Raw genomic sequence first — 6,382 nt, forward strand, 5'->3', positions numbered from 1 at the left:
CTTGGAACTGGGCGCAGGGCCAGGGAAGGAGATTTGAGAGTCATCAGCAGGGGGCCAGGGGTTTGGTCAGTGAGTTTATGAAAACTGTCTTTTGGTTTGTTTTAAAACACAAACAAATAGGTTGTGACAAATGGAATACAGAAACTACATTTGAGGAGAGAAGGCCAGGGAGAGGACCAGCAGGCAGCACTGATGGATGAAAATAAGAGGAAGGAATAAAACAAAGAGCTCCCGGTAGCATTGCTTCACTGTGTGGGACAAGTTTGTCTGCCCACCTGAGCTTTGGGCTTCTCTGATGGAGCAGGAACAGCAGGCAGCCACCCTGGGTTTCCCAAGGTATGAGACTCATTGGCAAGTCCCCTTCAGCTGATCTTGGATGTTTGGGTTATTAAAGTAGCAGATCAGGCATTATAAAATGCAATCGAGAGGTTATTTTTCAGGGTTCAAACCTTATTCACACACATCCTTCCATTAAAATTTGACAAAAACAAAACAACCCTCCCCCCATGAGATAGGTGTTATCTCCCTTGTAAAGAGGTTGAAACAACTGCTCAGAGATCCTAAGGAAGTTTCTGGAGGTGGACAGCAGTAGGCCTCTGAGGCAGGACTCAGCCCTCATAAACATACCTTGTCACTCTGTAGTTCCACCTGCACCTTCCCTCTGAGAAATCCTCCCTTTGAAGACTCATCAGAGTATGGCTCCAGCACACTTCTCTTGCTTGGAGAGGTCTGCTGACACTCTCTGACATTTCCATAAAAATCTCTCTTTTTCTGAAACGGTCTTCCCAGAACCCTCAGATTCCAAAAGAACACATGCGGAAGTTCCCATGGTGAGGTTATCATGGTAGTAAGCGCGTGTGCATAATTTTATTGAATGCTCCTTAAGAGCAGTTGCTGCTGTGTGAGAAACACAATTGCACCCATTGTTACTGTTGGTGGAAATTGACTTCTGGCTCCATTTTCTTCTGCAGCTTGGTCTCCTTTAGGAGACAAAAAAAAAAACAAAACAGCTGGAGAGATGAGGTGGTTGGCTCACACACAATAGACCCTGAAAGTGCCTCTAGTCCTTCTCCAGCTATACTAAATTAACTTGGCATCCATCTTTACAGTGGGACTCTGTGGCATTACAGAGCATCATCAACCCGCTGTTGGTCTCAACTTGACCTGAGAGACCCCATCAGTCCCACCTCTCTGCTTGTCTGTCCCCAGTGTGTTCAACTGAAATCCTTCTGGAAAGGAAGGCTGTATTCTTGTTGTATCTTTAACATAAGAAGCCAGGAAGTTTCCCAGAGGCTCTGAATCTATACTTCAAGTCAAGAGGGGAGAAAAAAAAGTATTAACCTAATTTAGCTGTATTTTAGGACACAAATACTGGGACCCTAAAAGCCCAAATTATGCTTCTGACTATAGGTTTTCTGGAGAAAACAAGACAGCTCAACCTAGGCACATGTGCAAGAAGGGCACAGTCTGTTCCTTAAGAACCCGGTAGCTCCGGACCCTTCAATGAGCAAGTCTGTCAGAAAAAGCACATGTGACCATATTCTGTGAGACGTATACATTTGTAGGATGCTTTTGGCTCAGGAACTTTGCAAAGATTTTTCTGTCTTGGAGGCATTGGGATGGTAGATAGGGCAGGACCAAAGGTGTGGGGAGAGGGGACCATTGAGTGCAGACCCTGCCTTTCTCCAGCCTCCAAACCACCTCATGTGGAAACACCATCCCCTACTTCAAAGCCAGAGTTATGGAAAGCCACTCCACAGTCACTCACAAGGGACTCCATTTCTAAAGCATTATAAGGCTTATATATTATGCATTTCATTTGATTAACATTGATACTGGACACAGGCTCACAACTTCTGTAAAGGAAGCTGGAATATTTTACCAGTATACCAACTGGAATTCTTTCCCACAGGCCCAGGAAGATATCTTAGTCCTCTGCAAATGAGCATCTCTCCAGGCCTAGAGAAAGCCTGCTCTATTCTTATTGGCCACAGTTTTATCCCTTATAGTGGGGTACAGGACAAAGTCTTTCTGGCTGGCTATGGTGGAAACAGGGACTTTCTTTCTTTTTCTATAAAAAATAAAAAGCCAAAGGGGAAAAACACTAATTTTTTTTCTCTGTTGCTATATAACAAATTACTCTTTTAAAAAAAAATTCTCTTTTTTAGGTAACATAGATTGAACCCAGGGGCACTTAACCACTGAGCCACATCCCCAGTCCTTCCCGAGTGTCTCTGCTGTCTTCAGAACATGGCAGTGAGATTCCTCCAGAGTGATCTGGGAGCAAGAAGAGACACACATGGTCTTCTGTATCCTAATATCAGGATTCCATTCTATCACTCTGCTGTGTGCTATTGGTCACATAGACAAACCCTAGTGAAATGAGGGAGGGGACTATGCAAAGGTGTGAATACAGAGAGGCAGAAATTTGGGGGGTCACCTTGGAGGCTGGCTACCATACCCCATTTTGAAAAGGATAGAAGAGAGAGAAGGTCATGTGCTCAAGAGAATAATGCTTTAAAAAGCTGGTTCATGAATAGCTCTTTTGTTGTCCTTCAGGAATCATTTTCGGGCTTCATCTCTGAGCATGGCCTGTACCATCAGATATTCAGATTAGCATGATCTCAAAGTTCTTTATGGTCCACAGTATTGCCAATTAGAAGTTGGTGAGGAAAGGAGATAGAAAGCATGGAGTAGGGAGAGGAAAGAACCTGGGCCTCATGAAGCAGCCCCAAAGCCTGAGCCTATAACCCCGAGTTTGCTCTCAAGGCCCCAGACACAGTATGTTGTATAGCCCTGGGTTCAGGCTGGATATAAATCCTGCCATTTGCTGAAGTAGGAAATGGAAATGGGAAGCTTTGATTTAATAGCTATTGCCCTATTTTCCTGAGCCTGAGACAGGGCTTCCTTGTGTATGGAGCTGGTACCAGTCTGTGTATAAATTGATGATGTTTCCTTACTATCTAAATGTTTTCAGAGTGCAGTACAGCTGAGACCAGAGATGATACTCGTGTTGAAAATAAGGACCTGGGTCCCTGTTCCCATGGTGTTAAAGACTAAACACCTGAGAAACTTCAAGGCAAAACCAAAACCTTTTATTTAAATAAAAACTTTTATTTAAATAAAATACATACAAGAGGAAGTGAGGGGAAAGGGGAAAATAATACAAGGGGAAGAAATAAATTACAGTAGAGGGGGTAGAGAGAGAAGAGGGGAGGGGAGGGGAGGGGAGTGGGGATAGTAGAGGATAGGAAAGGCAGCAGATTACAACAGACACTAGTATGGCAATATGTAAATAAGTGGAAGTGTAACTGATGTGATTCTGCAATCTGTATACTGGGTAAAAATGGGAGTTCATAACCCACTTGAATCAAAGTGTGAAATATGATATGTCAAGAACTATGTAATGTTTTGAACAACCAACAATAAAAAAATGATAGAATATGGCAGGATGGGGGTGGCGGGAAGTGGGGTGGGCGGAGGGGTTGGGGTGTTGGGGGGTGTCAGGGGTAGGGGGGTGTCAGGGATGGGGGAGACAGGACTCCTCTCAGAGGAAGGGGTCCAAAACTGGTGCCTAAGGGAGTGGAGGTGTCCTGCCTCTTTTATAGATTTCAGATTTCCTTTGTTCTCATGACCCCTCTCCCATCCTGCCCACAAGACCAAAGGTGGAGAGATTCAAGGACTGAACAAGTCATCCAGGGGTTCAGGCAGGAAGAGAGCCACCCAGGGAATACTCATTAACAACTCCTCCTTGGGAGGAAAAATTCCCTGGAGGCAGGTGACCTTGGCCACAGGTTGGAGGAGGGGGAAGTGCTCTGGAGGTATTAGCATTTTATTTCCTTTTGAACCAGCCCCCTTCCTGACCCAATCATTCATTACCTACACTGACTATCCTTTTGCCCCATCCCCTCACAACTATGCACCTGCCTCCAGGGAGCAGTTCTTGAGACTGTCATTGCTTCTTATCTCACACTCTCTCCAGACCATTCAGACCCTCTACCCACCTGTGACCCAGATCCACTGGACCCCATGGATCACATTTTTCAATGGGCCCAGAGAAATCCCAGTGTTAAAGTGCCTTTGGAAAACCTTTGATGGGGCTCTCTTGGTCCATTTTCTATTGCTATAACAGAATTCTGTGGAATCAGTTATGTATAAAGAAAAGAAATTTATTTCTCACAGAGTTCTGGAGGCTGTGAAGTCCAAGAGCCTGACACCAGCATCTGTGAGAGCCTCTATGACCTCATAATGAGGACAGAGGGTCAGCATGTGAGCTTGGCTCTCTTCCTCTTTTTATAAAGCCACTAATCCTATTTGGGGGCCCCACCTGCATGACCTTCCCAAAGCCCTACCTCCAAATTCCAAATGTATGTAAGTTTTCAATGCATGAACTTTTGGGGACCATATTTAAACCACAGCAGGCTGATTCCAATACCATAGAAAAGCAGGGAGCGGAAACTCCAAACCTTGGTTTTTGTGTTCTGGAAAAGAAAATTTAAAGTCAACCACCAAAAGCCATGCAAGAGAACTGTATTATTATAGGTGAAAGTAAAGTGAAAGCAAAATGAGGCTTCAGCAGAGGGTACTCTTAAGAAAGAGAGTGGGCCATCTCCGAGCAGAGAATGACAAAGGAGACAATGCTGTCACCAAGTTTATTGCTGTTTGATGTTTACCAGGAAAACTGGGACCACCTTCTGTACTCTTCACTAATCAGGTGTTCAATTCCTCCTTCACATCAGGCGGTGGAGTTTTTGACCTTAGTTGATCCTCTCTGGAACTGTCATGGTGGCCATCCTATTCAGGGGGAGCTTCATCTACAAGTCAATCATCTCTTGTCAATGTGGGCACTGGGGTCAATAGCTGGTCAGAAGTTACCTTAGTGTACCTGTGCTAATAAAGGAATATTCCTTCCCAGACAATTGGAGACACTTACAGCCATAATTCCTAGCTTTACATCAACATCAATGGAGCCTGTCAAGAGTTAGTCCCTTAATCCTTTTTTCTTGACATGATTTCTAACTAGCTCCCTTGCTTCTTCTTCTTCTTCTTCTTCTTCTTATTATTATTATTATTATTATTATTATTACACAAATTAACTACTACTCTTTGCTTTCTCATCTACTTTGGAAGTAGTTTAAAGACTCTAAAGTAATTTAAAGAACACTTGTGACCTCACCTATATCTTGCTGCTCATTGCTGGCTACTACTAACACCAGTTGTGAATACTGACTGATGAAATTACAGAACCAGGCTTCCAGGAACCAACCTGACTGCCCTCAGAACCTGAGAAAATGCCAGATCCTTAGAATCAAAGGTGCATGGGCTTCCACAATTTTCGAGGTGAACAACTTTATTCTGAGTTATCTACTTCAGTGACCATTCTGAGCATTTCCTGAAGGCTCCAAGACCCTCTGATGCCTCCCTATAAATCTTTGGCTGGGCCAGGGGGCCCGAGCCATTCCAGGAAACATCCTGGTGTTGATTCCCAAAAGTTTTGAGCTGCTCCTTCAGGAAAGCCTCCAGTTATGTGGTTCTCATTATAAAACAATAACCTTCAACTGCTTCAGGATGCCTCCAAGGATTGGGGGAATGTGTCCAAGATCTGCATCAAGCAGATCACTGAATACCACTGCAGAGCTACAGAGACGCAGTCGCAAGAGAGAGGAGAATTGGATTCCTGTTGAGCCAAAGAGACTACATGCTAAACCCCTAGCAAATTTGCCTTCTAGGAAAAATAAAAGAAGCCCACTTGGAAAAAAAGAGGATTGTCTAAAAGCTAGCTAAGATCAATGGTTGCATTCTGCTACACTGAGAACATCTAAACATTTCAGACACTAGAGCTGGAGCCATCTGCTGTCATTTGAACTGACTTGGGATAAAATAAAAGTTGTTCTTTCATATCAAATATTCTGGTTGTGGGATTGGACTCATCTGACCAAGCTCAGACCAGAATTTAACACTCACCGTTCCTTCTTACTCTCCTTTCTCTTTCCCCTTGCCTGCTTTGATTTCAAAAAGATGTTAAATGACTCCAGATTTGGGAGTTCAGAACATTCTTACAACCAGAATTTAAGAGATAATTGGAACCTTAGAGGCTGTCTAGTTCAACCTCTACCCCAGTTCAGAAATCTGCAAAGGCTTGGCCTCTGACAGACACTTTTATGATGAAAAGAACACTGGCACCAAGCAATATATTCTCTTTGGATGACTCTATTATCATAAACCCTATTTTCTTATGGTGAAATCTGCATCTCTGAAACTTGCACTAACTCTTATTTTGCATTTTAGGGTAACCTACAATATGGCTACTTCAGGGATTTGAGGAAAATTGCTATGAGGTAGGGTGATACTATAGCCAAAGCATGCACTTTGGGTCTTGGCT

The 6,382-nt window shown here is 43.6% G+C and overlaps 1 long non-coding RNA gene across 1 annotated transcript; it reads left to right on the plus strand.

The window, feature by feature from the left end:
• The first annotated feature begins 214 nt into the window (after positions 1-214).
• LOC144372745 (uncharacterized) lies at positions 215-3,168 on the plus strand. Its single transcript, XR_013432643.1, has 3 exons — positions 215-336; positions 2,169-2,309; positions 2,978-3,168. It is a non-coding gene; the product is annotated as an uncharacterized LOC144372745 (long non-coding RNA).
• Positions 3,169-6,382: the final 3,214 nt, after the last annotated feature.

This window comes from Ictidomys tridecemlineatus, unplaced genomic scaffold (assembly GCF_052094955.1).
Source record: "Ictidomys tridecemlineatus isolate mIctTri1 unplaced genomic scaffold, mIctTri1.hap1 Scaffold_155, whole genome shotgun sequence".
Lineage (NCBI taxonomy): Eukaryota > Metazoa > Chordata > Mammalia > Rodentia > Sciuridae > Ictidomys > Ictidomys tridecemlineatus.